Genomic DNA, 17441 nt, shown 5'->3' with positions numbered 1-17441 from the left:
TTTTGGTGTGCTATGTTATCCAAACATAATAAACCTACTAAATTAGTACTGACTCGGTTGGTAGAGCATGAGACTCTTAATCTCAGGGTTGTGGGTTTGAGCCCCACATTGGGCAAAAATATTCCTGCATTGCAGGGATCAGACTAGATGACCCTTGTGGTCCCTTCCAACTTGACAGTTCTATGATTCTGTGACTAGGAGACAACAGAAAATTGTCCCATATAGCAAACACCTCTTCTGTTATGGTGCAACAACCAGAACAACAATCTTAAAACTTGTTCAGGTCTCTAGATAGCTTCCTAAAGGATATTCCTCCTAAAGTATAGTCACAGTACCCCCACCATTATGAAACTAAGCTTTCAGGGTGCTATCATGGAGCCCAAACATGGGACTTCAGGATTTTTATAGTGCCCCCCCCCCTGAAAATTACTGTCAGATCATAGCTGTACCCACTGGTCACACCAGAATAAAAGGGAGAGCTAACAATTCACAGCGCCACCTAGGAGCAAAAATGGAGAATCTGAGGTACAGATCCCATGTGAATATATGATTCCTACACAAGTTATTGATCGTGATTTTTGAGATCTATTTTTGCATAATGGTGGAACGAGGAAGTGCAAGATTCGGTCTGTGGAGACAAGTGTGATCTGAGTTTTGATGAGGATTTTGGTCTACATTTTCTGTGCAGCTGTTCCAACTGTGTCTCAGAGAAGCATTCCCAACCTGCCAGAGCAAAAAGCTAAGCAGTCTGATTTCTACTGAGGAAGCTCTTTCCTAAGTAGGGCTGGCGTGAATGTACCACCCTTTATATAATGCTTATTCTCCCCCGTGTAATTTGCAGGACACCCAGAACTAAAGCTGAAAGAACTCTAGCTTGTAAGTGGCAGGGCCAACCCATGACATTTTGGCAAACCACAAAATGGCACCCTCCCTCCCTGCCAGTGAAGAAGGGGTGAGTGAAGATCTAGACCAGAAACGGGAGGAATCTGCCTGCCTGTCTCTGTGCCTGAGGCGGTTGCAGCACCTTGCCTTGTGGGTGGGCCTGGTGTGTTTAGGATTGAAGCCCGGTTATAGTTCCCTATCGGCCCATCAAGTAAGATCGCCTATTGTACACTGAAAGATCCAGCTCTACATTCCCCATTCAATTTGGACGCGCTCACTTGAGCAAATGAGTGGCAGCAGGCACGAGCATCCTACTGAGCGAGGAGGAGGAGGAGCCGCTGCGGGGGGAAATGTAACAGAATAAACAAAAGTACAATTTCCAATTTGCGCATTCCCGCCACTGCGCACAACCCCTTCCTTCCTTTAGGAGGCGTCCTGCACGACTGAGTACACCGAACGCGTAACCCCCGCCTCCCGGCCGTCCCACTTCTTCAACGCGGCGATAGGACTCGCGAGGAGGAAGGCGTAGACCACATCGCGGTTGGCCAATCGCCTCTCAGTGTCCGGCCGTTTGGGGAAAGCCTACCCAATGGCAACCCAAAGCGGAGAAGTGAGTGACAGGAGAGCGGCCCACTCGGTGGGACCCGCGTTCTGTAGAACGGCCGCTGCGTCGCCCTGCGCCGGCCTCCCATTGGGCGCTCGAAGTAAGGAGGGGAAGATGGCGGAGTGAGGGGGAAGGAAGGAGAGCGCCGTGGGCTGCGGCCCTGGGGCCTTAACTGAGGTAAGACATGGCGGGCTCAGGGGCTTCCGTGGGGAAGGTTCGTGGGCACGAGGGCCCGTTGGACAGAAAAAACCAGCCTGGAGCCTGGAGCTCACTTGACGAAGCCCGCCCGTTGAGCCGGTCGGAACCTGCTCTCTCTTTACGTGCCCGTCCCGGTTCTGTGCCGCTGGAGAGAGACAAGTTCTTGGGTCCGGAGCTTATTCTTGTTACCTCAGTTCTGGCCTTTTACCTCATAAGGGGCCTCCTTCCTCCTCCTCGTCCGGGGTTTGTGAGGGTGGAAGCAGCTCGCTTTTCTCTGCCTCCAGAGCCTCAAACTTGTAAGCGGGCTACGCCTGGAACGAGGGGGTCGAGAATCGCTGCGTGGCCTCGGTGGCCAAGCCAGGGCGACCCCTCCTTTCCCCTCTCCCCTTCCTCCCCAAAGCCGGCAGTGAGCGAGGGCTTCTGGCGAGGCCCTGCACGGGCGAGGTGCTCCAGGCACCCGGCGCTGTGCAGCGGCCAAGGAAGAGAGAGACAAGGCACACTCTAGTTCTCGAGCTGGTGGGGTTGACGAGGCATTGCTGCGGGTACTTGGGCCTCACTGGGCGTCCCAGTGGCGAAACCATCGCCTGCCTTCTTTCCAGTGTTGAGAAGTGGGTTGGGAGTCGGTGCGCATTTTCCAGGGGGGTCCTCTTTAGCTCCTGTGTGTTTCGAGGGAAGGCTGGAGTTCGTCGTTACTGCGCAGGGCCGATTATGTATCCCCTTTTCTTTCTTGAGCTGACAGGGGTGCCAACTTGAATAAAATATCGTGGGGACCAGGTAAGCCCCGCCCCACATAATCGATCACATGACGCATTTCCCACACACTATTTGAATGCCGATGCCCATCAACTTTGTGGGGCCCCGGCCCCCTCAAATATTTTATTGTGGGGTCCGAAGCCCCCAGGAGTTGGCTCCTGTGAGAGCTGTATCTCTTGTTAATTCAGCTCCCATTTTCCCTTGTCTTGCACTTCACAGCTTTCATGTGCCTGTGTGTATCAGAAGTAGAACAAGCCATATGTTTTTGTGGGGATCAGGAAGGCTTTCGCTGTCCTGTTTACATACTCGTATAAGTGGACATATTTCTTTCCATTATTATTTACTTTTTCTGTGAATTTTGCTTTTTTAAAAAGAAAAACAACCCCGGGTCTTATTTGCTTCTTACAATTCTGTGTTTAATAAGTAACACATAGAAGCAAGAGTGACAGATCAGCTGTTTTCTTAAAGAAGTCAAGAAATAGGAGCCCATCTGCAATGAAGTAATAAATTATGACTAGCTTTGGAAAAAACATTGAAACATACACTATGAACAAGCTGGTAGATCTTATGTAGAATTGCTGGTGAGCTTCAGCAGATGGCTGGAGTGCATTCTGAATGCATTAATTTGTATGCACTGTATCCATTGCTATATAGACAAAGAGCAGCTGCATCTTATTGAAGCAGATACTGCAGAAATATATTTTTTTTAATTGCATACTTAGGAGATTCTATTTATACAGCTGCCAAAATGTCTTTGAATGGAAAAGAGACAGATGTGAAGAAATGGAGGTCTAATTCAAACTGCCCCAAGTAAGGGTCTATCATTTTTGGCGAGCTTTACTGGCAGAGTAAAAAACTGTAGTTGCCAGCCCCCTTATCTATGAGCCAAGCCCCTTTAAAGCCTTCCCAAGGGAAGAACTAGTGGAAAGAATGCCAGGTTGCTGTCACTGCTTGAAAATGTCCCAAACCTTCAAGCAACAAATCAAGCACCCTCCCAAGGGAAGGGCCTGAGGGTAATGTGGCCAAGGCATGCAAGCCTTTCACACAGTGGTGCACAACGTACTCCACCTGTCTTTCCCAAGAGAAGGGTGGATGGGGAGAGTAGCCAGTTGGGTGCCACTGTTTGAAGGTCCCCCAAGTGCCTTCAGGCCAGTGGCGTAGCTAGCCACTTGGGCGCCGTGCATAGCGGAGCAGGGTGAGCAGGACATAAAGCCAGAATCCCAGCGCCTGAGGTGTTACGTTCCGCTCAGGCGTCCTGCAGGCCCGCGTTGCTCTTTCAAGCAGTGCAGAGCCTGCAGGAAGTCTGCCCAATGCTTCCCCCTCAGCTGGAGGGTACCATATTTTTCCCTCTATAAGACGCACCAGACCACAAGACGCACCTAGTTTTTGGAGGAGGAAAACAAGAAAAAATTATTCTGAATCTCAGAAGCCAGAACAGCAAGAGGGATCGCTGCGCAGTGAAAGCAGCAATCCCTCTTGCTGTTCTGGCTTCTGGGATAGCTGCGCAGCCTGCATTTGCTCCATAAGACGCGCACACATTTCCCCTTACTTTTTAGGAGGTATAAAGTAAGTCTTATAGAGCAAAAAATACGGTAATTGAGAGGGAGGCAGTGGGCAGAGGCCAGTCCCACAGTGCTTTTTGGGGCGTCACGGTGTCTGCAGGCGCCCAAGACACCATGGCTCAGGTGCGCTGTGGGGCCAGCTCGTGCCAGTTGCATCCTTCTCAGCTGCCCTCCGGCGGCTGTGGGGTTGCAGCAGCTTGGCGCCCTGCAAGCACAGTCCTGGTCCGCACTGCGCTCTGGGGTGCCTGGATTTGGGTGTCACCTTGGGCTCCAGCACTCAACACAAATACACACCCCAGCTTCTGGCAAGGACACTGGGAAATACATGGAAAAGATGAAAGCACTAAAAACTGTTATTTTGCCAACCCAAAAACCTGGGTGTTAGTGATATAGACATTTCCCCTGGAAAAAATTAATTCCAGCTTTGAAACTGCCTTATTTGATAGATAATTGCTAATTCATTTTATAAAGCAAAGCAATGCATTTTTATGGCCTTTCTGACACTAATGGGACTAAAATTCTAAAACTGCTGATCTCTTCCTAAGTCTATCTCCATCTTCTTGTCATCTTTGCTGGCATGACACAGACACCATTTTGCAGAGCTGGTGGTTGCTGTGTTGAGATTGGGCCTTGATCCAAGGCAATGGGATATTACGATATATATATAGTCCAGTAGCACCTTAGAGACCAACTGGGTTTGTTCTTGGTATAAGCTTTCATGTGCATGCACACTTCTGGATATATGGACTCTGTTCTGAAACTGTATGCCATCAGTGATCCTAGCTACATAAGTGACACCACAAACTTTCTGAGGAAAATACAATCTTTGAACAGGTATCTGAAGAAGTGTGCATGCACATGAAAGCTTATACCAAGAACAAACTTAGTTGGTCTCTAAGGTGCTACTGGACAATTTTATATATATATATTTTGACTTCGTCAGACCAACACAGCTACCTACCTGAATCTAGAAGAATGGAATATTACGTTGTACTGATATTGCAGCCATTGCACTTGAGTCTCAGTGGTGTTGTTCCATTATTAGATCTTGCTTTAAATTAGATGAAGTACAGAAATTTCAATTCCTATAACAGCCCTTTACTGTTGAGTACTGCAAAAGTACCTGTTATAAGTAATTACATTTTACTATCATTCACTTTATTGGTTTTATTTACTATTTTAAGAAAGCAGAATAAAACTGCTTGGTACTAGAATCATCATAGCTGCTGACTAAACTGTGTCCTATTCCCCTGCTCTGCTCAGTGCAAAGTGATTATTTTAAAACATAGCTTCCAGCTATATTTTGCTGAATGGAGTAGGGAGATAGAGTTTCAGATTCTTTTTTGGCCTTAGTCTTATTGATGACAAAATTCTGTAAATGAAGAACCACTGTTCTGGGAAATTGATTTGCATCACGAAATAGTCCTGGGCACCCCCTTCCTCCAAGCTTTACATAATGCCATGTTAGCATCATGATAATGTATTAATACATTAAACATTTCAGTGTTGCTGTTCAGGGTGAAGGGGATTTATATTATTAATTGGGTGAGTAGACAACCTGCTTTGTGAATGTAGCAGTGATTTCAAAAACACAAACCTATTTTTAAATCTTGCATTACAGTTTCAATACCTTGACTTGCATCTTCACCTTCCACGGGTTTTCATGTGAGTTGGGTATAATTCCATCATGTCACTGGAAAATCTTGCATTATTTTGTTATGAAAATACTCTCAGATATGTGGAGAGGTGACTAGAACTGAAAGTAGTATGTATAGCAGCCAAGTTCTCCCACTCTCCCCTTCCTACTTTCTTATTAGTTAAGTAGCTCAGCATTTCAGTTACTGTAATTTATCATGAGAATTGTCAGAGAATTTAAATATGCTTTAAAAATTTCTTGAGTAGTTAATGCGGTTTGATTTTTAAAATGAAATTTCAGAGTGCAAGATGCTATGAGAATTTAAAGACCATATGAAATGGCTAGAAATTTCTAAAGGTGCTCACACTTCTTTGCCTTTAAAAATATTGTGTATTGCAGAAAGTGAATAAGCACCAGAATGCTGCTGTTTGTGTGTACCGGGTATACGTGTGTGTTTAATTGTATGATGAGCAACCCTGCTCACAGGTGATCCATCATTCTACTGCTAGACTTGTCAGCTTTGCATTCTTAAGACCCGAGTGTAGTCCTTCCCTTTGAAATTTAATTAGAAACTGCAGATTTTCTGATCTTCTCTATTTGAAACACTCCATTCTTTCCCCGAGAATTGCATATTACTTGATTAGATAGTAATTGGAGGGAAATGTAACCCTTTGTGCTTCTTTAGTTATGACTGCACTGTTATAAGCTGTTGAAGAAATGCAGAGGCCCTGAATGAAAAATGCATTCATCTGAGTATTGCATTTCTGACTGCTCAGTGAAGGCTAGGCAAATGTGATCTTGATGAATTATACCCTGATGTTAAATGTATTGGCTTGAAGATAAGAGCTCTTTCATGCTGTACACAGCCCGCTACCACTGTATGGAGCAATAAAGACAAGGTCCAAAGAAGGAATTGTAACTCCAAGCAAACAGTGGAAAGGTACCAGGAAGGCAAAATCAATTGGTAGCTCCTGTGCACATGTCCCCAAGCGTTTGGGATTTGCCTGTACCTTTCTGATGCTGTACATTTCAGAAGTGGTGTGCATAGCTTGTTGGGTTTTAGAGACTGTTGTAAATCATGGTTTGCCACTAATCATGGTTAGAAGCTTCTAGTTGTGTCACATTTGCCAGGGGCAGGATGAGAACAGGAGTGTGCAAGTCAGCTTCTTGTGGCATAGTTAGCATTGCATCTACGTAATCCCATTGATTACAATGAGCACTTCTATTTATTCCTTAAGACAAAATTTATGAGATAATTTATGCCTCATCTTGAAAGGACATTGTCTGTTATACTAGCAGGCTGTGCATTGTCATCATGATTTATACAGGTTCTGGCACCTCTTTGGTGCGTTCCGGCACCTCTGTAGCATTGCAGCACGGGGGCACGCTGCTCAGGGCTGCGCGCCAGAGGCTGCGGGTGGCACTGCACTCCATGTTGAGCAACTGAGGCTGTGAGTGGCACAGTCTCTAGCGCAGTGGCAGTGCGGTGAGCGGGCAAAGAAGAGAGCCCTCCCCAATGGTCACCAGCTTTGGCTGGGCACTCCCCTAAGAAAAGCTCAGCAAGTTCCGGCACCTCTTTTCCTAGAAGAAAAGCCCTGGGTGGAGACTTTTTTCAATACTAGGAAACCCAGTATCTTAGGATAAGAAGAGGAACATGTGATACATTTTTTTCTGTAGCCTGAATTTGAGTTTCTTTCCTGTTGTGTGCTATAGGTCCATGCATGCACCATCTTGATTGGCAGTCAGAATAAGAAAATTATCAGAAAGCTAAAGGCAAGAGTTCCCGGTGGTAAAGAGTTTCTGCAGCCATAAAGCAAAAGGTAAGTGTTGGTTTAACCCTTCTTTGGATAATATGAAAGCCGTTTGCGGCCTACCATCCTAGGAATAGTGTTTATGTTATACATTAAGTCTGCAACTTACACACATTTAACTAGTGTGCATTAAGCTTTACCACTTGGCAAAATAATAAAAATAAGTAAAAGGAGATGCACATCCAAGAAAAAAGACTTTGGCAATTGCACCCAATGTGTTTTGACTATACATGGTTTTGGCTTTAGAAACATGACCTGGAACATGACCCCCAGGTAAGTTGTGGGCTTACTGTTCTTGGTTCAGATGAGAGCATACCATTTGGAGTTTTTACTAAGAAACTTAGTAGTTTTGCTGACAACTCCCTTCTCATGCAGTTCTAAAACCAATAACTATAAATAACCCCTTCCAGAATAAAGACACCACCCATGAAAGTTAGCTTTTTATGATATTGCTTGACTGGTGTATGATTTTTAAAAGCTCTCAATCTTTTCTTACCCAGGGGAAAACATTCTTGTGGTTGCAGTCAAAGAATCAGGAGTCAGAAAATTACAGTAGTCTTATGCAACAGTAAGTAAATATGGAAAGGTGGTGTTAAGCTGAATTGACAGAAATTATTTCAGGTCCTTGGATAGAAATCTATAAATGTATAAAGTCAGATAAAAGTATCTGGGTGTTTTCCACTACCCACTTGAAAGCTTTTTTCCAGCAGAGGAGAAGTGGAGTCTTGGATGTCTTTACACTGCCCTGCTCGGTTACCTAAGTGGGCTCGGCAACGTCTCTCCAAATTCACTTCCTGCCAGCTGAACTGTAGGTTGACAGTTATCACACTCTCTCACTAGATGAATGCATGGGAGAATAGCAACCCAAATTTTCTTTTTCTTTTTTCTTCCATCAGTCTGCCTTTCTGCGCTCCCCCCCTTCTCCATCTTAGCAGGATGAGTCTGCCAACCGTCTCTGGAGTCATCCGACAAGGGGGGAAGGAAGCTGGGTCTCCCATTTCCCCTCATGACATGAAACCGACTCATAGTCTAAGTGTGCTGTATTGAAATGATGAAACACTCACCAACTGCTCACAGTTTCTGTTTATTCTCTGAAGTTTTCTTCCTCTGGCAATCTTTTTATTCCATTGCATTATTTGAATTAATTAGCATTTATCCCTGAAATAGGCTTATTTCATACAGCTTGAATGATGTACCAGGTAGACTTCTAGCACAGCTCATAATGTATAGAGCATTGGCCACAGCAATCAGGATCTGTTCTTGGTGTGTGAAACCTGAGGGGTCCCAGAATAAGAACTGCTTGGAATACCATGGGGGGTGTCACAGGCACTGTAATTCACCTGTAAAACAATTCCTCCAAATCTTTAGAAGTTCCAAGGTTCCCATAAAATGTATATGTGAAGTCAGTTTCAACTTAATTTAGAGTGAAATTACTTTCTCTTTTAATTAGCTAATTTGTGTGTGTATGTTTCCAGGTCCTTTCCTGTCGACCCAACACAGGCTGCTAAAGGAGCTTTGACAGCTTCTGGTGAAGAAAACTCCTTCCTTTATCTCCATGAGGGAAAATGAAGAAGCACTGCTTATTTTCTGCTCCACTCCTTAACATGAATTGGAGATGTAACGCCTGTATTATAGAAAAAATTCTACTGTCCTTTCAGAGCAACTGAAATTAATGGCTGACATATCACTGAAACATGCAAACTTTTTGTTCAGAGTTTTTGCACTCTATAAATGATTTTGCATATAGATAGAGGCATAACCCTAATTAGATTGGCATTTCCCCCCTTTCAAACTACCTTGGTAAAAAAACTGCCTACTCTCAACATAGCATTTAGAGAAGTGAGCAAATTGATATATCCTTGGAACTTGTTACACAAACCTTTAAAGAAAATATTGTGCAGAAATAAAAGGATATACAGGTGTACTTAAAATGAGGAATAACTTCTTAAAAAGGAAAAAAAAGCTTGCAAAATTGCTCTGCTGGAATTTTTCTCCTTTTAAAAGGAGCCAATTTATAGGTGTCCATCTTGATGCCATTATGTGAAGCAGTTGAAGCACAGTAGCATTTAGTAATTTTGTCACTGTTTTGAGTAGACTATTAAAAAACAAAACTTGCATATATAAATTTACATAATTGCTGGAAAGGAGAGGTGATCCTGTGAGTTGCTGCTTTTCTAGCAAGATCCTTCCCAAGGGGTTGAATTCTTGAAACCAAACCCAGGAGCAATGGGTTTTACATGGTATCCTCAGTCTTCCTAGGGAATTCAGCAACAAAAGGAAGAATACCTTTCTCCAAGCTTTTACCCAAAGGCACCAACTGATAGTGTAAAATATATGTGAAATTTCCCACCAGTTGGATGAACAAAGACAACACATGCTCAGAAAGGGCTTCTTCACTAATTCTGTGGGTCACTGAAAGTTAAGGTGGAAATTCTGTTTCTAACATGTTTACAAAATCTGCTTTGTCTCAATTGCACATGGTTCATATAGGACATTTTCTTTAGCATGGAATAATAGCTGATTTATTAGCCACACCTTGCAAGGGTAGATTGATTCCTGGTTTTTGAAAAGTCTCCCCCGCTTCCTTATGCTGAAGCCCTCAGCACTGCACCTTCAGTCTTACTGAAAATGTGAGTTTAAAATCTGCCAATGGCTTCAAAATATTTTCAATCTGGGTAAAAAAATGGGAGTGCATGTTATAATGGTCAGTCTTGGTTATTAACATTTTCAGTGCTACTTGATGTCTGGTTTGAGGTAGCAATGGCAATATTTCCTGAGATGGAAAACAGCGGCTGTTTGGGGTATTTAATAGTTTTGAAAGGAGCATCCCAAGCTAAATACTGGTATTTGCTCATCACTTAATCTTATGTTCCTTTTATATAATAAAAGATTCACATAAATACTTAGGAAAGCTTATTCAGATGCTTTCCTTAATTCAAATCAGTTTTTTAAAATGGAATGTTTAATAGAAGATTATCAAACAGGTAAATATTTATAACTACTGAACATAATCAGATTTATGACTTGGGTCAGCTTGCTGGGGGGGAAATTGTCATGGTTGTCATTTAGATTGGCTTTGAAGTATACTTAAATCCTAATTCAAATAGAAGTCCAGAAATAAAAGTAGTTGGATTTCCTTCTAGGTTCTTCTGAACAGGAATTCCTGTTTAATTTATTGGGATTTTAGATATAGGGTTAGGCTTCTTAGTGAAACAGTCTCTCATTCTGGAACTGAAAATTCAGAAGACATCAAGTGTAGTGATGATTTGCTTCTATGTTGTCTTCCTTACGTACTTCTCTCAGATTTAATTTGTAAAAGAATATGCTGGCACAGAGTGAAAATGTTTAGTTTCCCTAAATTGTCAGGATAGATATAAGATAAAGTGGCCATATCAGTTGCACAAAATTCCAGCAAAGAACAACTCCCCCATCCCTTTCCCTCAAGCTCCCCTGACTACATGAGGACTCAGTTTAAAATCTTGGAGAAACGAGTGCTGTACACGGCCCAAGAAACCTGTTTGTAGTACTTCTCCTGTAGCATCTTAAAAGTACTGTGTCAAGGCAATACTGCCTTAATCTTTTTATTTTACATTTTGATCTGCATCTGTTCATGTTGGCAGGAAATCTTTCCCTTATGAAAAACAAATACCGGGCACGTGCAATAGTATAATATATACATATAAATATATTTTAATACTTGTGGACAAAATGTTACAAGTTGTTTGAGAACAACAAAATCACCAATGTCTTCCATTTTGAGATGTGTATAGTTCCATAAGCATTAGTGCTTTGTAGCAAAACTGTAGTGCCATGTTAGGATCAGTGCATGAGCCTAGTAGTACTTTTTTTACAATTTCAGAGTGACAAATTAACAAGGCTGATGGTGTAATTCATAAGAAACTGACAAGATTATGGTCATGGGCTAAGGATGCAGTGTCCTTTCTAGGCAATGATAGCTTATATTGGTGAATAAAATCAGTAGCATGAGGAGTGCATGGATCTTGAATCTGTAAGCAGGTAGAAGTGCACCTCAAAGAAACTACAATTGAAACAGTCCTTAACAAATCCTTTTTTGAGCAAATAATATTTTGCTACAATGGGAAAATTCACTGATCTCTTGGACTAAGAAGTTTCACAGATTTAAGTGTGCATAAGGCTAATCTTTGCCACAACATGTTCTCGTAAAATGTCCCTTCATATATGAGTGTTCTCCATTCAGAAGAGCCTATAAACTTTTACTCAGTTACCCACTAGTTGCATATTTGCTCATAAGTACCCTTATGTTAGAGCAGCACATCATCTATCAAGTTGAAAAAATGACTAAATTACAAATAATAACACTGCTACTGCTATTCAAGATTGGTAGTATTCATTTTTGAAAGCAAATGATTCTCATTTTTCTACTTCCATAGAAAGCACCTGAAGGAGTTTGCTGTTTTAAAATTTTTTAAATCATTGCAGTATAACTATTTGGGTCACTAAGATGTCTCCCTGCTTATATTATCAATTTGCTTTTAGTTCAAATAAGTGAGATCAGCAATTCAGGCACCTGATTTTTCTGTGCAGATCCTGTAGTCTGGACTGCTGTGATTCTGTTTTTAGAAAACAACTACTTGTAGCTTAAAGAGGATACTGCATCTTTTTCTTGGTCTTGTCTGTAAATGGCTACCTTGGTGAGGAAAAAAATATTTCTGGTTTTGGTTTACCATTGGCTAAAAATTAATAGGAAACATTTAATTAACCACAAAACAAGAGATCTAATGTTTAAAGGTCTCTGCCTATTCTCCCTTGAAATTTGGGAAGGTGGGTTGTTTACAAATGAGCAGTGAGGACCTGAGCTCAGCCAAGGTTCTGTTGGAAAGAAATGTATCTGTCCCATTGAATGAAATAGTTTTTAGTGCTTGGGAGAATCAATTGATGGAAAAATACCTCTGAAACTGGAATGCAAAATAGCACAGTATGTAGGGGGAAAGAATCCCTGATGCAAATGAAGCCATAAGATGACTTAATCAATAGAACTTTAGTAGCAATAACTGTTTGCATGTAATAGGAACTACTTGCATTAGCAAGTATTGTATAGTAGAATAAATGGTACTAACCAAATAGGTTTGTGGTGCTCTGTGTTGCAGGGAGTTGCCTGACATGATGAGTTTCTCTTTAAAATGTTAGGAAATTCCTCAAAGGAAGTTGGCACTTGAATGCTTTATTGAGGAGCCTGTTTAAAACTCCTGCATAGCTTCCCCCCACCCCAATTGCTGCAACGAGGGCAGAAACTTGTTGTGGTCATGGACTAAAGATGCAGTGTGCATGAGAAAGTGGGTGAACCCTTGTCCTCCTTGTCAATAGATAGCATGTAGTTGAACTTCTGGTGTGAAAGGGAACTCTTCAGAGACTGTGAACAGGGCCAGGTTCAACCTAAACATGCAATTTAGATTTGATTGTGGAAACTTGTTGCCATTATCTAAAGCTGGTTAGATGTGTCAAATTTTTGAGGAATGTTGGCAAGGTACAAAGCATCCTAACGCCTAGCAAGTGTTGTGTCTCCTGAAAATGTTCTTTTTCTCTTTAAAAAAACTTTTAAAAACTTGTACGCCTGTTACGTGGTTTCACTCTTAATTATAAAAGCTACTTTTGAGTTTGGAAGCTTCTATTCTAGATGGGTATGCCTGGCAATCTTTTACCCTCACCACTCTATAGAGTGCAGTTCATACCTCTTTAAAATGCAGCTTGCACTAACCTAGTATGCATGTAAGACCATGTAAACTGTAAGCCTAATATGTAACACTGCCTTAAACAGGATTCAGCTGAAGTAGAACAGATTCATCTGCAAGCTTGGGATGTATACTTGAAGGCTTTACCTTTATTGTTTTCCTTAATTGCAAGGAGTTATATCCCAGCTGGTGTGTTTCTGCCAATAGAAGGCTTTTGAATAGGGATCAAGGCTATTTTGGGTACTTCCCCTTCCCTCAACAGCTGCCCATACTGTTCCAAAGGGCCCACCAATTCTCCAGGTCAGATTTGAGTGGGAAGGAGGAATCACTGAAGAGTGCCTCAACCCTTTTTCCACTGATGGCTCCACTGTACTAAAGAGCCTTCCATAAGCAGAATATGGCCAGAGGGTAGCCAGTATCTATCATCAGTCTGATTAACACAGCCACCTGTTCAAGTGGATGGAAGAAGCCCATATTTTAAAAGAAAATTGATATATATTCTGTACAGAACGACCCCTATATATTCATACTGTAATATGAGCTTTACTAATGGTTTCCAAAATAATGTTTGAAATCTGAATCAAGGAGACTGTCCTTTATATGTGAAAAAATAGTCAACAAAAACCTGTGACTATTTTGTTCACATCACAAAATATACAAGGCACTTTTTACTGTTTTCAAACAAACATGATTCTAGGGCTAAGGAAATTTGCACTTTGTTAACCATTCTGAGCAAACTGGCAGAATCTGAAAGGCATATCACGGCTATGCCACCAGTAGGACTTGCTTTGCTCTAAATTTATTTTGAGTTGCTGGTTTGCAGATACTTTTCAATTTGCAAAACTGGTGCTTGACTGACATAGTGCTGCTGCTACCCAATTTAATAAATAATGAACTTTTTAGCTTGGTATCTGGATGAGTGTGTGAGCTTCATACATGCAGGATTTGCTGTTGTGGTGCTTAGTCAGAAACATTTAGGATGTGGTTAACTGTTTGAAGATGCTTGGCTATCTTGCATAACCTCATAATGGAGAGCTTTGCTGCCTAGATCTATAGAAATGAGGGGTTCTGTTACTCTCCAGAGCAGCCTTTGCCAGCCTGGTGCCCTCCAGATGCTTTGTGCTGTAGGTCCCATCAACCCCAGCAGCACATCCAAAACAACTGGAGGACACCTGTGAGAGGCGGCTTCAACAAATTGCACTTAAGCAATTTGCACCTCAGTAGCTGTGGTATTTAAACTCCTGAAGGTTTAGCACTGAAATTTGTTTCCATAAGCAGTTAATGAGGGGAAAGATCTTTCTATGAAGTGGCTCTTCATGGCACATAAGCAGCACTTGGGGTATACGTGTGGTTCCCCCACCACCACCTCGCCTTCCATTTATTCTCTTAACAGCCTTTATTCTATCAGTGGAGAACAGGATTTCATTCTAAGTATATTAGTGCCATTCTTTATGAATGGTTGCAGGGGGCTCTTTTTAATAGTCTTTCTCTATTCTACATGTGCACTAGTTTTTACGATAAAATCCCCCTTACTTGACTTCTCCCTTTTAGACCTTTTATTCTTGCTTTGCACTTTGAAGAACAGTAATTATTGAGCAGTAGAAGTCCAAGCACAATACATGGGTGCCAATAAATGTATTTTCCAAACAGGCTTCTGGGATATAGATGGTAAGTTTGCAAGTGGTAGCGTTGGATCTTTGCAACAGGATTTGGAGGCCTAAGCTGAACTGAATTTTTATACCACGCTTTATTAAGTACTTGAAGATTGAGGGTGGGGGTGAAGGAAGGACAAGGAGTTTATGCCCTCACCCTGTACACAGAAAGGCAACGAGTTCTCCCTGCCCTGAAATGTAGAGGAATGGTCAGCTAAGTGGTGCTCCCCAAAGACTGCAGGAATCAAAGCTTAGTAGGGTCTCTGCTGAACAAAGAACTCACTTGTATGAAAGGACTCTTATGACAGGAATGTGGAAAACAAAATACTAGAGAATGAGAATATGTCATGTGATGGGGCAGGGGAGAATGCCCCAAGGTGAAGATTTCCTACATAACTAGATGAGAAGGAAGCAGGTTTAGAGCTGGAAGTTGGTTCTATCTGAAGGGGGGGGGCAGGATGAAAGCATTCGAGTTTGATCACTTGCTAGTTGGTTTTAGATGGAATTGTCAACTTTCCCTAATTACAGCACAATGAACATTCCACAGAGTTTAGCATCTAAATAGTTGCAACTTATCTGTCCTCTGCCATCTTTGACAAACCTTTGGAAGGCAGATGAGGTTGTGAAACTCAAGTATGGAAAACATACATGGAAAATTGACAATGGCACAAGCACATAGGCTCACAAACCAAGTCTTTTATAGAGGTAGTATTCTAATTATGCATGATTAAGATGTCTAGTGTTATAGTTATTATACCAGTAAATTGATATATGCATTTATACATAATGAAGCAATAGGAACTAATATACCAATAGCTTGAACTTACTGCTTTGATTCTCAGATTTTGATTTTAGAGAACATTCTGTCTCTTTAAAGGAGGCAGAATGTACAAATAAGAGAAGCATGACACCAAAACTGTGTATTTGAAAGAAGAATCAGCAGAATGAGCCCTTTTGACCTCTTACCAGGTTCATTGTGTTCCCTTGAGCCTACATAATATATGAGCATGGTTGGTGGTAAGATGGGTTTCTTGGCTGCTGCAATTGTACAAATAAAAAAGGTGCAGAGTTTCAGAGTAAAGAGAAGGCACTAGATGAACCCCAAATAGGGCAATAGCAAAATGTTGTAACTAGTAGGATTTTTCAGGTAACAAGGAAGGAAGGAACCTGGATCACAACCTGTTGGCTGCAAATAAATGAGAATTTAAGTGAATGAAATCATTAAGCAGTCCTTACTCTTCAGGTATTGAGTTTAAATGACAGGTTCTCCCCACCAGGTATCTCTCACCCTGTTAGGCAGCTATACCAAGATGAACTGGTTTCAGACCAGCATTAATACACCTTACAATAACTAATCTGAAAATGGCAAAGTTTTGCTTTAGACACAAAGCAAGTTCAAGCTTGCTAAGTAGGAGTGGAGCTTGCTAACTAGATTCAAGAGAGTAAATGGCACCCCCATAAAAATTATTGGTTTGGTTACAAAAAAAGTAAAAAGTGGGTGCATTTAATGGTTGAATATATATGCCGAATACATATTAAATATTAAGTAGAGGATGGTAGAAGCATAGCCCTTGTATCTAAACCTGGACTAGAAAATTATTTTCCTAATGTGAAGGTGCTGCTTAAAATAAACACTGAGTTTAAAGTTCCTTAACTAGATTATGGCTATACTAGTTTCTGCAGAGCAAGTTACAAATACTTCTTCATATCAAAGTTTGCTTTCTCCTCATAGATCTGAAAAAGGATTTGTTATGGCAAATCTGCATTTTATGTTAGTGGTTATTTTCCCAATCATTTATTTTAAGCTTGTTATAGAGGCCATATTTTTTACATTGCCAGTCTCAGTAATTAGTAGCTGCCAAATAGATGTATGAATATTGGAGACGTGAGTGAAGGCTTGTAATGACATTAGTTTGACTTCCCCTCTGATTTCATGTTAACATGAAAAGACTCCATAGTATTGTATCACTGAATTGTTTTCCCCAAACTCTGTCCCCTCTTGTAGGTTGTGATTTAGGTCTCTGCTAATTTCTTCTTTCAGAGCAAAGAAAAGATTGTCTTTGCAAATGCATAAGATAACTGATCATAATAAAAGGATTGTGAAAGCTAGAGTCTGGGAAAATGTACAGAAACATTGTATAATTTAGAAGTAGGCTTACATTTTGTTAACTCACTTGAACAAGCAGAACAGACAAGGAAGGTATATGCCACTGCAAACTATTTACTCCCATTGCACAATTATGTAACAAATACCACAAATCTACCCCTGTATATATCTGAAGATTTCCAAAAGGCAGCTTGCTTTTATATCTATGCATCTTTTGGGGAGGGAAAGAGGGTGTTAAAATTATTCTTTTGACACTGTAAACAATAATTGTTCAAAACTGAACCTGGAAACTCTGCACCTGTATACAATTTTTTAGCAATAAAGCAGCATGGGCTGAGAATGCACTTTAAATGCCATTGTGTCATTTCTTCTAGGACGAACTCTTGAAACAATAGAAATGTAGGTTCACATATTTCAAAGTTTGCCTTCATTGTGGAGCAGGAGAAAGATGTTTAATCATTTCAAGCTTATATGATTGCTGAGAAACCCCAGCAGCTTTTTAGTACACCTGATCCACTTCATACT

At 41.4% G+C, this 17441-nt stretch overlaps 2 long non-coding RNA genes across 2 annotated transcripts in view; both read left to right on the top strand.

Moving 5' to 3' along the window:
• LOC310766305 overlaps positions 1–17441 on the top strand; it is an 818379-nt gene that overhangs the window by 56823 nt on the left and 744115 nt on the right. The window lies entirely within an intron of this gene.
• Positions 1500–17260, top strand: LOC310766205. Its single transcript, XR_014549959.1, has 4 exons — positions 1500–1663; positions 7349–7455; positions 7947–8014; positions 8922–17260. It is a non-coding gene; the product is annotated as an uncharacterized lncRNA (long non-coding RNA).

The sequence above is a fragment of the Podarcis filfolensis genome (assembly GCF_964270895.1).
Source record: "Podarcis filfolensis genome assembly, chromosome: 1".
Taxonomy (NCBI): domain Eukaryota; kingdom Metazoa; phylum Chordata; class Lepidosauria; order Squamata; family Lacertidae; genus Podarcis; species Podarcis filfolensis.
The sequence above is the reverse complement of the archived record's forward strand: the minus strand, read 5'-3'. Positions and strand labels throughout refer to the sequence as shown.